This window comes from Dendrobates tinctorius, unplaced genomic scaffold (assembly GCF_039654945.1).
Source record: "Dendrobates tinctorius isolate UK_male_01 unplaced genomic scaffold, ASM3965494v1 ptg000332l, whole genome shotgun sequence".
NCBI lineage: Eukaryota > Metazoa > Chordata > Amphibia > Anura > Dendrobatidae > Dendrobates > Dendrobates tinctorius.
The window spans coordinates 11094399-11106272 of NW_027361998.1; positions in this window are offsets into that span (position 1 = coordinate 11094399).

Here is an 11874-nt window from a genome sequence, read left to right on the forward strand (position 1 = left end):
TAGAGAGATTCCATTTCTCCCCAGTCCTCTATACACCTTTTTTACACCATCCAGAATCAGCCTGTTACTTTGAGGTGTAAAATACAAAGGGCCTGACAGAATCCAACTGTGTCCTGAAGTCTGTAGAGAAATTCCATTTCTCCCCAGTCCTCTATACACCTTTTTTACACCATCCAGAATCAGCCTGTTGCTTTGAGGTGTAATATACACAGGGCCTGACAGAATCTAACTGTGTCCTGAAGTCTGTAGAGAGATTCCATTTCTCCCCAGTCCTCTATACAACTTTTTTACACCATCCAGAATCAGCCTGTTACTTTGAGGTGTAATATACACAGGGCCTGACAGAATCTAACTGTGTCCTGAAGTCTGCAGAGAGATTCCATTTCTCCCCAGTCCTCTATATACACCTTGTACCATATAATTGGTGGTATTTTGGGTACATTTTCCCCAAAAATGAAGTGTGGTGGAAGTGGGCGGGTGTTGGCAGCTGGTAATGATGGTGCTGGTGGTGGATCTGCTGGTAGCGGCAAAAGCAAAATAGAACCAAATGCAGGAGGTGTTGAGCCTGCATCATCGACTGGCTCCACAAGGCCTCGAAGGCTCCCTTTTCTGTGAGTAGGTAAACCGCTTTTAAAGCCGGAGCTTCAGGAACAAGTTTTGGCTTACATTGCTGACACAGCCTCCAGCTCTATTGCCTCCTCTTCTGAACTTTCAAAAAATAAAAGCACTGAGTCATCATTGGAGGCACATGGTCAGGAGCCACACCTTTCCTTGTGTCCTTCACCCCTACCAAAACTAAAGGATAACAAAAAGCAAAAAACACAAATATCCTGAACTAAAAGTAAAAAATATACTGCAAATAATGCATAAAGGTAATAATAATAATAAGGGTATTTAGTAAACATAATTTTGATCAAAATAATGAACAAGCCATCCCGCCACGTCACGGCAACCCTTGTGGGACAGTCCCTACTCTAGTATTTAAAACCTTTTCACTTGCCAAGTGGCGTGAATGTGAATAAGGGTCGAGCGGCTGAACCACTTGTAACAGCTTAGGCCAGACTGGATGGCTTTCCCAGCTCAGAAAGAGGGCGGTCACACCCATATGTGCACTGAATGCACAATGAAATGAATAAAAAACAAATCTGAACTGAGAAAAGTAAGTTAATGTGTATGCACAATGTAAGTGCATATTAACACATGACCATTAACCAGAGAAAACAAAAAGCAAAAAACACAAATATCCTGAACTAAAAGTAAAAAATATACTGCAAATAATGCATAAAGGTAATAATAATAATAAGGGTATTTAGTAAACATAATTTTGATCAAAATAATGAACAAGCCATCCCGCCACGTCACGGCAACCCTTGTGGGACAGTCCCTACTCTAGTATTTAAAACCTTTTCACTTGCCAAGTGGCGTGAATGTGAATAAGGGTCGAGCGGCTGAACCACTTGTAACAGCTTAGGCCAGACTGGATGGCTTTCCCAGCTCAGAAAGAGGGCGGTCACACCCATATGTGCACTGAATGCACAATGAAATGTATGCGGCAGGCCACACTACAGATTACTCCATGGAGCTGTTTTCACATACCATGCTGTTATGATTGAGTCACCGTAGGAGGCAGACACAAAAATAGAAGCTACGTCCAGAAAACCAGAGAAGTTGGCAACTATCAGATTGCAGACCCCTGAACCTATCAACACAACTAGCAGTAGCCGTGGGGGTTCCTACGGTGCCCTAGACCCCTCGATCACAGCCGGAGAGCTAAATAGCCTAAAGACAGAAAAGGAAATCTAAACTGCCCCAGAGCAGACCCCAAAGTAAAAGACAACCCCCAACATATAATGACGGTGAAGCAAGATGAAAAAACACTCACACAGATAGAATGATAGGCTGAGCAAACGATGGGGCCCAAGCTAACTAAACAGAACAGGAAAGGAAGGTTGCTGTCTGCAATCTGCCAAAACCCTATCAAAGACATAAGCCAATAAGCTGATACGGAAAAAGACCCTGAAGCAGCTAGGCTTCAAAAACTAAATCAGCACTCAGGTATTTTCAGAAGACAGAGCTAAAGGAATTCAGCTCACCCCAGCAGGGAATGGCAGAAATCCAGAAAAACAAAGCAAAACAAAGTCAAAGCACAAATGCAAAAAGCCGAACAGAAAACTTAGCTTTAGAAGAGCAGGAATTCAGACTGGTCTCCAAGGATCCCACAGAGAAATCACCCGCAGGGCAGAAGGGCGTTGGCAGCCTTATATCCAGTCAGTAACTCCACTCAGCCAGTCATCATCATTAGGCTCAGGTGTTTGATAATCAGGCTCACTACCTTTCTTTACCAGAAGAGGGAGTTCCTCGGGCTTCAGTAGTGAAGGGGAAAATGAACTCACAACAGTACCTCCCCCTTGAGGAGGGGTCACCGAACCCTCAACCACGCCACCAGGGCGATCAGGGTGAGCCCGATGAAAGGCACGCACCAATCTTTTGGCATGAATATCAGAGGCAGAGACCCAGGAATTATCCTCCTGACCATAACCCTTCCACTTAACCAAATACTGGAGTCTCCGTCTAGCCAGACGGGAATCCAGTACTTTCTCTACCTCATATTCCATGTTACCTTCAACCAATACAGGGTCTGGAGGTGCCACCCCCGGTAAAACAGGTTCAACAAACCTTTTCAACAAAGATTTATGGAACACATTATGGATTTTAAATGTGACAGGAAGAGCCAAACGAAAAGAGACCGGATTAATAATCTCCAAAATCTTGTAAGGTCCAATAAATCTAGGCTTAAACTTAGGAGAAGCCACCTTCATAGCAATATATTTTGATGATAACTACACCATATCACCAACCTTAAACTGGGGACTAATGGTCCTATGTTGGTTGGAAAACAGCTGGGCCTTTTCCTGGGAGAGGGATAACTTATCCACCACTTGGTCCCAGATCTGGTGCATTCTCTCCACCACAGTGTCAACACCTGGGCAGGCAGAGGGCTCCACCTGCCCTGAAGAAAATCGAGGTTGAAACCCAAAGTTACAAAAAAAAGGTGACATCAAAGTGGCAGAACTAGCTCTATTATTTAAAGCAAATTCGGCCAAGGGCAAAAATGAAACCCAATTATCCTGATCAGCGGAAATAAAACATCTCAAATACGACTCCAAGGTCTGGTTTGTTCTCTCCGTCTGCCCATTGGTCTGAGGGTGAAAAGCAGAGGAGAAGGACAACTGAATTCCCAGCTTGGAACAGAAAGTCCTCCAAAATCTAGACACAAACTGAACTCCTCTGTCAGATACAATGTTCTCAGGAATCCCGTGCAAGCGAACCACCTGTTGCAAAAACAGGGGCACCAACTCAGAGGAAGACGGCAACTTAGGGAGTGGTACAAGATGAACCATCTTAGAGAACCTATCACAAATCACCCAAATAACAGTCATCCTTTGAGAGACAGGCATATCAGAGATGAAATCCATTGAAATATGGGTCCATGGCCTCCTTGGCACCGGCAAAGGCATCAACAACCCACTAGAGCGAGAACACGATTTAGACCGGGAACACGTCCCACAGGACTGCACAAAATTCCTGACATCACGAGACAAGGAGGGCCACCAAAAAGACCGACTCACCAGATCTCTAGTACCAAAAATACCTGGATGACCAGCCAAAGCAGAGCAATGAACTTCAGACATCACTCTCTTCTTCCACTGGTCAGGAACATACAACTTTCCACTGGGACAACACTCAGGTTAGTCCTCCTGGAACTCTTCCAGAGCACGTCTCAAATCGGGCGAGATGGCAGAAAGAACTACCCCTTCGCCTAAGATGGTAGCAGGCTTGGTCACCACAGGAGAATCAGCAAAGAAGCTCCTAGAGAGGGCGTCTGCCTTGACATTCTTAGTTCCAGGAAGAAAAGAAACCACAAAATCAAAACGTGTAAAAAACAAGGCCCACCTAGCCTGTCTAGGGTTCAAGCGCTTAGCCGACTCTAGGTAAATCAAATTCTTGTGGTCAGTGAGGACCACGACTTGATGATTAGCTCCCTCCAACCAATGTCTTCACTCCTCAAATGCCCATTTCATGGCCAACAGTTCCCGATTCCCCACATCATAGTTACGTTCAGATGGAGAGAACTTTCGGGAAAAGAAAGCACAGGGATTCATTTTAGATGTTACAGGATCCTTTTGGGACAAAACAGCTCCTGCACCAATCTCAGAAGCATCCACCTCTACCTGGAACGGAAGTGAGACATCAGGTTGCTGCAAAATCGGGGCAGAGGTGAATCTTCACTTCAGCTCCTGAAAGGAAGAAACAGCCTCCGGAGACCAATTTAACACATCAGCACCCTTCTTAGTCAAATCAGTCAATGGCTTGGCAATACTAGAAAATTTTGCTATAAATTTCCGATAAAAATTAGCAAAACCCAAAAACTTCTGGAGGGCCTTCAAAGAAGTGGGCTGAACCCAATCGTAAATGGCCTGTACCTTGGCCGGGTCCATTTCAATAGTTGACGGGGACAAAATAAATCCCAAAAAAGAAATCCTCTGTACTCCAAAAAGGCATTTAGATCCTTTGACATACAGGGAATTCTCCCTCAAGATCCGGAACACAGTCCGAATATGTTCCACATGAGAATCCCAATCCTTGGAGAAGATCAAAATATCATCCAGATAGATAATCAAAAATTTATCGACAAAATCTCGGAAAATATCGTTCATGAAGCACTGGAAGACAGAAGGGGCATTAGTGAGCCCAAAAGGCATCACCAGGTACTCAAAATGTCCCTCCGGAGTATTAAACGCCGTCTTCCATTCATCCCCATGCTTAATGCAAATAAGATTATACGCCCCCCTGAGGTCAAGCTTGGTAAACCAGCAAGCACCTTTAACTCTGGAGACTAGATCAGAAATCAGGGGTAACGGATACTGATATTTAACAGTAATTTTTTTGAGGGCACGATAGACAATACATGGTCTTAATGATCCATCCTTTTTGGCTACAAAAAAACCCGGCACCTAAGGGTGACGAGGATGGTCTAATATGACCCTTCTCCAACGCCTCCTTAATATAGGATCGCATAGCCTCGTGCTCGGGTACAGATAAATTGAAGAGCTGACCCTTGGGAAATTTACACCCCGGGCTCAGTTCAATTGCACAGTCATAACTCCTATGAGGAGGCAGAGACGCAGACTCATTCTCACTCAATACATCATAAAAGTCCGCCAAATAATCAGGAACATCATGCGACTGAGGAGAGGTGGAAAACACCGGAGCCTCACTAAAGGCACACCGACAACCCCAACTCACCACAGACACAGATTTCCAATCCAAAACTGAATTATGAATTTGTAACCAGGGAAACCCCAGAACAATAGTATCATGCAGATTATGCAACACCAAAAATCTGCAATTTTCTTGATGGTCTGGGGCGACCCGCATTACCACCTGGGTCCAAAACTGAGGTTTATTTTTAGCCAAAGGAGTAGCATCAATCCCCCTCAAAGGGATAGGCGTCTGCAGAGGTGTCATCGGAAATCCACAACGTTTAGCAAAATCCAAGTCCATTAGGTTTAGGGCTGCTCCCGAATCCACAAAAGCCTTGGCGGAAAATGTGGACAGGGAGCAGATCAGAGTAATAGCCAGAAGAAACTTAGGTTGAACACCACCAACAGAAAACGTGTGTGCAAAGCGTTTCTCTCATTTAGGACAGACAGAAATAATATGCGAGGCATCTCCACAGAAAAAACACAACTTATTACGCCTTCTGAACTCCTGACGCTGCTCTCTGGACAAAACTCTATCACATTGCATAGGTTCAGACATTTGTTCAACAGGTGGCAACACCTCTCGTGCAGTTTTGCGTTCGCGCAAACACCGATCAACCTGAATAGCTAATGACATAGAATCGTCAAGACCAGAGGGAACAGGAAATCCCACCATAGTATCTTTTACGGCTTCTGACAACCCCTTCCGAAAGAGAGCAGCCAAGGCATTATCATTCCAGGTAGTAAGTACTGCCCACTTTCGGAATTTTTGACAGTACAATTCTGCAGAATCTCGACCCTGGTTCAATACCAGCAGGGTCTTTTCAGCCTGAACAATGGCATTAGGTTCGTCATACAACAACCCCAAGTCTTGAAAAAATGCGTTCACATTAGTCAGAATAGGATCATCTGATTTCAAAGAAAACGCCCAATCCTGGGGATCGCCACGCAGCAAAGAGATGACAATTTTAACCTGCTGCGCGGAGCTCCCTGGCGAGTTAGGCTTCAAGGCAAAAAATAATTTACAATTATTTTTGAAATTCAAAAATTTAGACCGATCCCCAAAAAATACATCAGGTGTAGGAATCTTTGGTTCAGCAGCATGTGAATGAGCAAGATAGGCGGAAATTCCCCGCACTTCCGCAGCGAGCTGCTCCACACGATCAGACAATTGCTTTATCTCCATTGAGAGAAAAAAAAATTCCCCCTACGGCCTCAGAGATATAGAGGAAAAAATATACACTTTTTTTTTTTTTTTTTTACAATTCTTTCCTGCTATTGAGTACCCTAGGATCTGCGGTATGGCGGGTGATTCTGTTATGATTGAGTCACCGTAGGAGGCAGACACAAAAATAAAAGCTACGTCCAGAAAACCAGAGAAGTTGGCAACTATCAGATTGCAGACCCCTGAACCTATCAACACAACTAGCAGTAGCCGTGGGGGGTTCCTACGGTGCCCTAGACCCCTCGATCACTGCCGGAGAGCTAAATAGCCTAAAGACAGAAAAGGAAATCTAAACTGCCCCAGAGCAGACCCCAAAGTAAAAGACAGCCCCCAACATATAATGACGGTGAAGCAAGATGAAAAAACACTCACACAGATAGAATGATAGGCTGAGCAAACGATGGGGCCCAAGCTAACTAAACAGAACAGGAAAGGAAGGTTGCTGTCTGCAATCTGCCAAAACCCTATCAAAGACATAAGCCAACAAGCTGATATGGAAAAAGACCCTGAAGCAGCTAGGCTTCAAAAACTAAATCAGCACTCAGGTATTTTCAGAAGACAGAGCTAAAGGAATTCAGCTCACCCCAGCAGGGAATGGCAGAAATCCAGAAAAACAAAGCAAAACAAAGTCAAAGCACAAATGCAAAAAGCCGAACAGAAAACTTAGCTTTAGAAGAGCAGGAATTCAGACTGGTCTCCAAGGATCCCACAGAGAAATCACCCGCAGGGCAGAAGGGCGTTGGCAGCCTTATATCCAGTCAGTAACTCCACTCAGCCAGTCATCATCATTAGGCTCAGGTGTTTGATAATCAGGCTCACTACCTTTCTTTACCAGAAGAGGGAGTTCCTCGGGCTTCAGTAGTGAAGGGGAAAATGAACTCACAACACCATGCCTGGGTTATCAAGTCAAATCGTGAATTACCCAGGCCAAGATGAATCTGACATGGAGTCCACTGATGCACAGCCACTGCTAGATTTATCTGCTGGTACATTCACTCAGAGCAATACATTGTCCTCGCAGTGTACTGAGCCAGAATCTGACCCTGATGAAACTCAGGTGCCCCCTCCCGCATACTATACCACCATACACGGTGACACAGAGGAAGGTGCACATGACATTGAAGAGGAGGTGATGGATGACCCAGTTGTTGACCCAGATTGGCATCCATTGGGGGAACAGGGTGCCGCTGCCAATAGCTCAGAAGAGGAGGAGGAGCATCCGCAGAAGGCATCAACATCGCAACAGCTGTTATCTGGCAGGCCCGGAGCACTCCAAAGACAGGTTCCAAAAATCAAAAGAGTTGCTGGACAGCTTGTCCAGAGGGTCAAAACATCACAGCGTGCTAGGCCGCAAAATGTCTGCCAAAGTAGGAAGAGTGCAGTGTGGCACTTTTTTGAACAAAATCCTAATGATCAGGCCAAGGTTATCTGTAAGAAGTGCGCAAAGACCTTTAGCCGAGGGAAAAATCTGAGAAATTTGAATACCAGTTGCATGCTTAGACATTTAACCACCATGCACTTGCAAGCGTGGACGGACTACCAAACCTCACGTACCACATGTGAAACTGCTCCCAAAGAAGGTAGTCAGCAACCAGGGCCGGACTGGGACTAAAATTCAGCCCTGGCATTTGAAGTTACACAGGCCCACTAGTCACACGGTGAGAGGAGATTAACACGACTATATAACATGTAGTCATAGCTGTGCCCAGTATTTCAGCTCAGTGCTATTTATTGATTTTAGTTGCAGTACTCCTCCCAAATCTCTGTCCCCTTTTGTACGCACGGTGACAGAATTCCTGGCAGAACTGCTCTCTATTGGGCAACCAGACCCCCTGGTCATAGCCGCCCCTATCATACCTCCCAACTTTTGAAGAAGGGAAAGATGGACAAAGACGCCGCTGCAAATTTTGGCCACGCCCAGCCACACCCATTTCACAACTAGTCACACCCATGTCCACTCCTAATCGCACCCATTTAGCACTGCTGATCACACTGACTGGTACTGAGGGCACAGTGGCTGGCATTATGGGCACACTGACTGGCACTAAGGAAGAGAGAAAACAGAGAGAGAGAGAAAAAAGAAAACAGAGAGAGCGAGAAAGAAAGGGGAAAGAAAGAAAGAACAGTGAGAGACAGAGAAAGAACAGAGAGAAAGAAAGAGGGGAAAGAAAAAGAATGAAAGAGGGGAAGAAAGAACAGAGAGAGAAAAAAGAAAGATTAGAGAGAGAAAGAAAGAACAGAGAGAGAAAGAAAGAACAGAGAGAGAAAGAAAATGAGGGAAAGACAGAACAGAGAATGAAAGAACAGAGAAAGAAAGAAAAAGAGAGAAAGAAATAAAGAAAGATTCTACAAAGATACTATAGCAGCCCGGCTCCCATTGTAATGCCCACCTGAGCCTCCCGGTGCAGGACCTATCATGATCCGCTCACATGGCCGGCATCCCCGATTCCAAGGTGATCCTGCTGACTGCGCTGTCGGAGGAGGACACGGTGATGGATCTGAAGCATTCCTGGTTCCGTCACAATCTCCTCAAGAAATTATCTCATTTCCGGTCAGCTTCCAGCACATCACTTCAGGTGGAACGTCATGTGTGTGTTTTAAAATGCTCCTCGGGGCTCCGCCATGTACTCCTGTGTCCGTGGGAAAAGCCCGCTTTGTATGCTTTGTACACACTTGGCTCCACGCCGTCCACCTCGTACACGCGCGGCTCCACTCCGTCCACCTCGTACACGCGCGGCTCCTCTCCGTACACCTCGTACACGCGCGGCTCCTCTCCGTACACCTCGTACACGCGCGGCTCCTCTCCGTACACCTCGTACACGCGCGACTCCTCTCCGTACACCTCGTACACGCGCGGCTCCTCTCCGTACACCTCGTACACGCGCGGCTCCGCTCCGTAAACCTCGTACACGCGCGGCTCCGCTCCGTCCACCTCGTACACATGGCTCCTCTCCGTACACCTCATACACACACGGCTCCTCTCCGTACACCTCGTACACACACACGGCTCCGCTCCGTACATCTCGTACACACGGCTCCTCTCCGTACACCTCGTACACGCGCGGCTCCTCTCCGTACACCTCGTACACACGGCTCCTCTCCGTACACCTCGTACACACGGCTCTGCTCCGTACACCTCGTACACACACGGCTCCTCTCCGTACACCTCGTACACGCGCGGCTCCTCTCCGTACACCTCGTACACGCGCGGCTCCTCTCCGTACACCTCGTACACACACAGCTCCTCTCCGTACACCTCGTACACGCACGGCTCCTCTCCGTACACCTCGTACACGCACGGCTCCTCTCCGTACACCTCGTACACGCACGGCTCCTCTCCGTACACCTCGTACACGCGCGGCTCCTCTCCGTACACCTTGTACAAACGCGGCTCCGCTCCGTACACCTCGTACACATGGCTCCTCTCCGTACACCTTGTACACACACGGCTCCGCTCCGTACACCTCGTACACACACGGCTCCGCTCCGTACACCTCGTACACACACAGCTCTGCTACATCAACACTGTAGATCCTGACCCCACACATACTTACCTCAACCAGCACCATGACAACAGCAAAGCAGAGTCTTGCAGACGGTAGAGGCAAGGCTGAGCGCACAGGACCTGTGATGAGGTCACAGGAGGGGCGGAGTCAGGGGTGACATGATCGGGGTCTGGACAAAGGCTCCTGATCATGTGACCCCCCTGACTCCTCCTCTCCTGTGACCTCATCACAGGTCCTGCGAACAGAGCGAGCAGGCAAGCGAGTGCAACGCTGTGAGTGGCGGGGGCGGGGGCGGGGGCGGGGGCGGAGGGGGTCTCATGCTAAGGCGAGGATGGGGGGGCGAGGATGGGGGGGCGTGGCGGCTTATCTCCCTGCAGTGCGGGAGGAACTTGGAAACTATCACTGCCGTGCCCGCAGAGGGCCGGCGGCAGGAGCAACAGTGGCCGCAGCAGCTGGCAAGCGGCCAGATGATCGGGCGCTGCCGCCCGCGGCCCACGTGACAGCGGCCCAGCGGGAAAATGCCCGGTTGGTTATATTGCCAATCCGGGCCTGTCAGCAAAGCTACATTGTTTTCCCCCACTGTAAGCCCACGGGTTAGCACACCACCAGCAGCAAATGTTGAGGTGTCGTCGCAAGGCCAAAGCAGTCAGGGAATCACAATGTTGTAACAGCGGAAGACTGAATCTAGGCCATCAGAAAGAACACCAACTCCATCACCATCATCAACCCTCTCTCAGTCCGCCCTGTCCACCGCTACTTCCACCATATGCAGCTCTCAAGTCCAGCTCACCGTACCAGAGCCTATGAGTAGGACAAGAAGGTACTCATCCTCTCATCCGCGTACACTGGGTTTGAACGCCCACATTGCCAAACTAATCTCGTTAGAGATGATGCCCTATCGCTTGGTTGAAAGCGCAGCCCTCCACCTTCATGTGAAAGACCGCATTGTCCATGCACTCAAGCAGTCAGTGAGTGGAAAGGTGCACCTCACAACTGATGCATGGTCCAGTTGGCATGGCCAGGGCCGTTACGTGTCCATCACTGCGCACTGGGTTAATGTGGTGGATGCAGGGTCCTCAGGGGACAGCGGTGGTGGGACAGTGCTGCCTAGCCCACGGTATAGGAAACAGTTGCCTGTAGGCGTTCGACCCTCCTCCTTCAGAAGCAAAAGATCGTCCACAGAGCACAGTCGCACGAGCACTCCATCCGCAGCTGCCAGTGTTGCACATGAGGTGTCCCCCTATCGAACAGCTAGTGGAAAGCGTCAGCAGGCTGTGTTGAAGATGATGTGTTTGGGCGACAGACACAGGAGGTACTGGCCGACTACTTTCAGTGACAAACTGAGTCATGGCTGGACAGTCTACATCTTGAGGCAGGCAAGGTAGTTAGTGATAACGGCAGGAATTTTGTGGCAGCCATAGGCCTTTCAAAACTCAGACACATACCTTGCTTGGCTCACACCTTGAACCTGGTGGTGCAGTGCTTCCTCAACAATTATCCGGAGTTAACAGGCCTGCTCCATAAGGTTCGAAGACTGTGCTTGCACATCCGCCGGTCGCTGGTACACTCCAGTCGTATGCAGAAGCTGCAGCAATTGCTCCACCTTCCCAACCACCGCCTAATTATCGACGTTGCAACAAGGTGGAACTCCACCCTGCACATGGTTGAGCGGCTGTGCGAACAGAGGCAGGCCGTAATGCATTTGTGGGAGGATACACGGACAAGCACTTTGAGGGCAGACATGGAGTTGACAGGTGTGCAGTGGTCGAAGCTGAAAGACCTCTGTAAAGTCCTTCAGTGTTTTGAGGAATGCACATGGCTGGTAAGCGCAGACGATGCCATCATAAGCATGAGCTTCCCACTTATGTGTCTGCTTCTG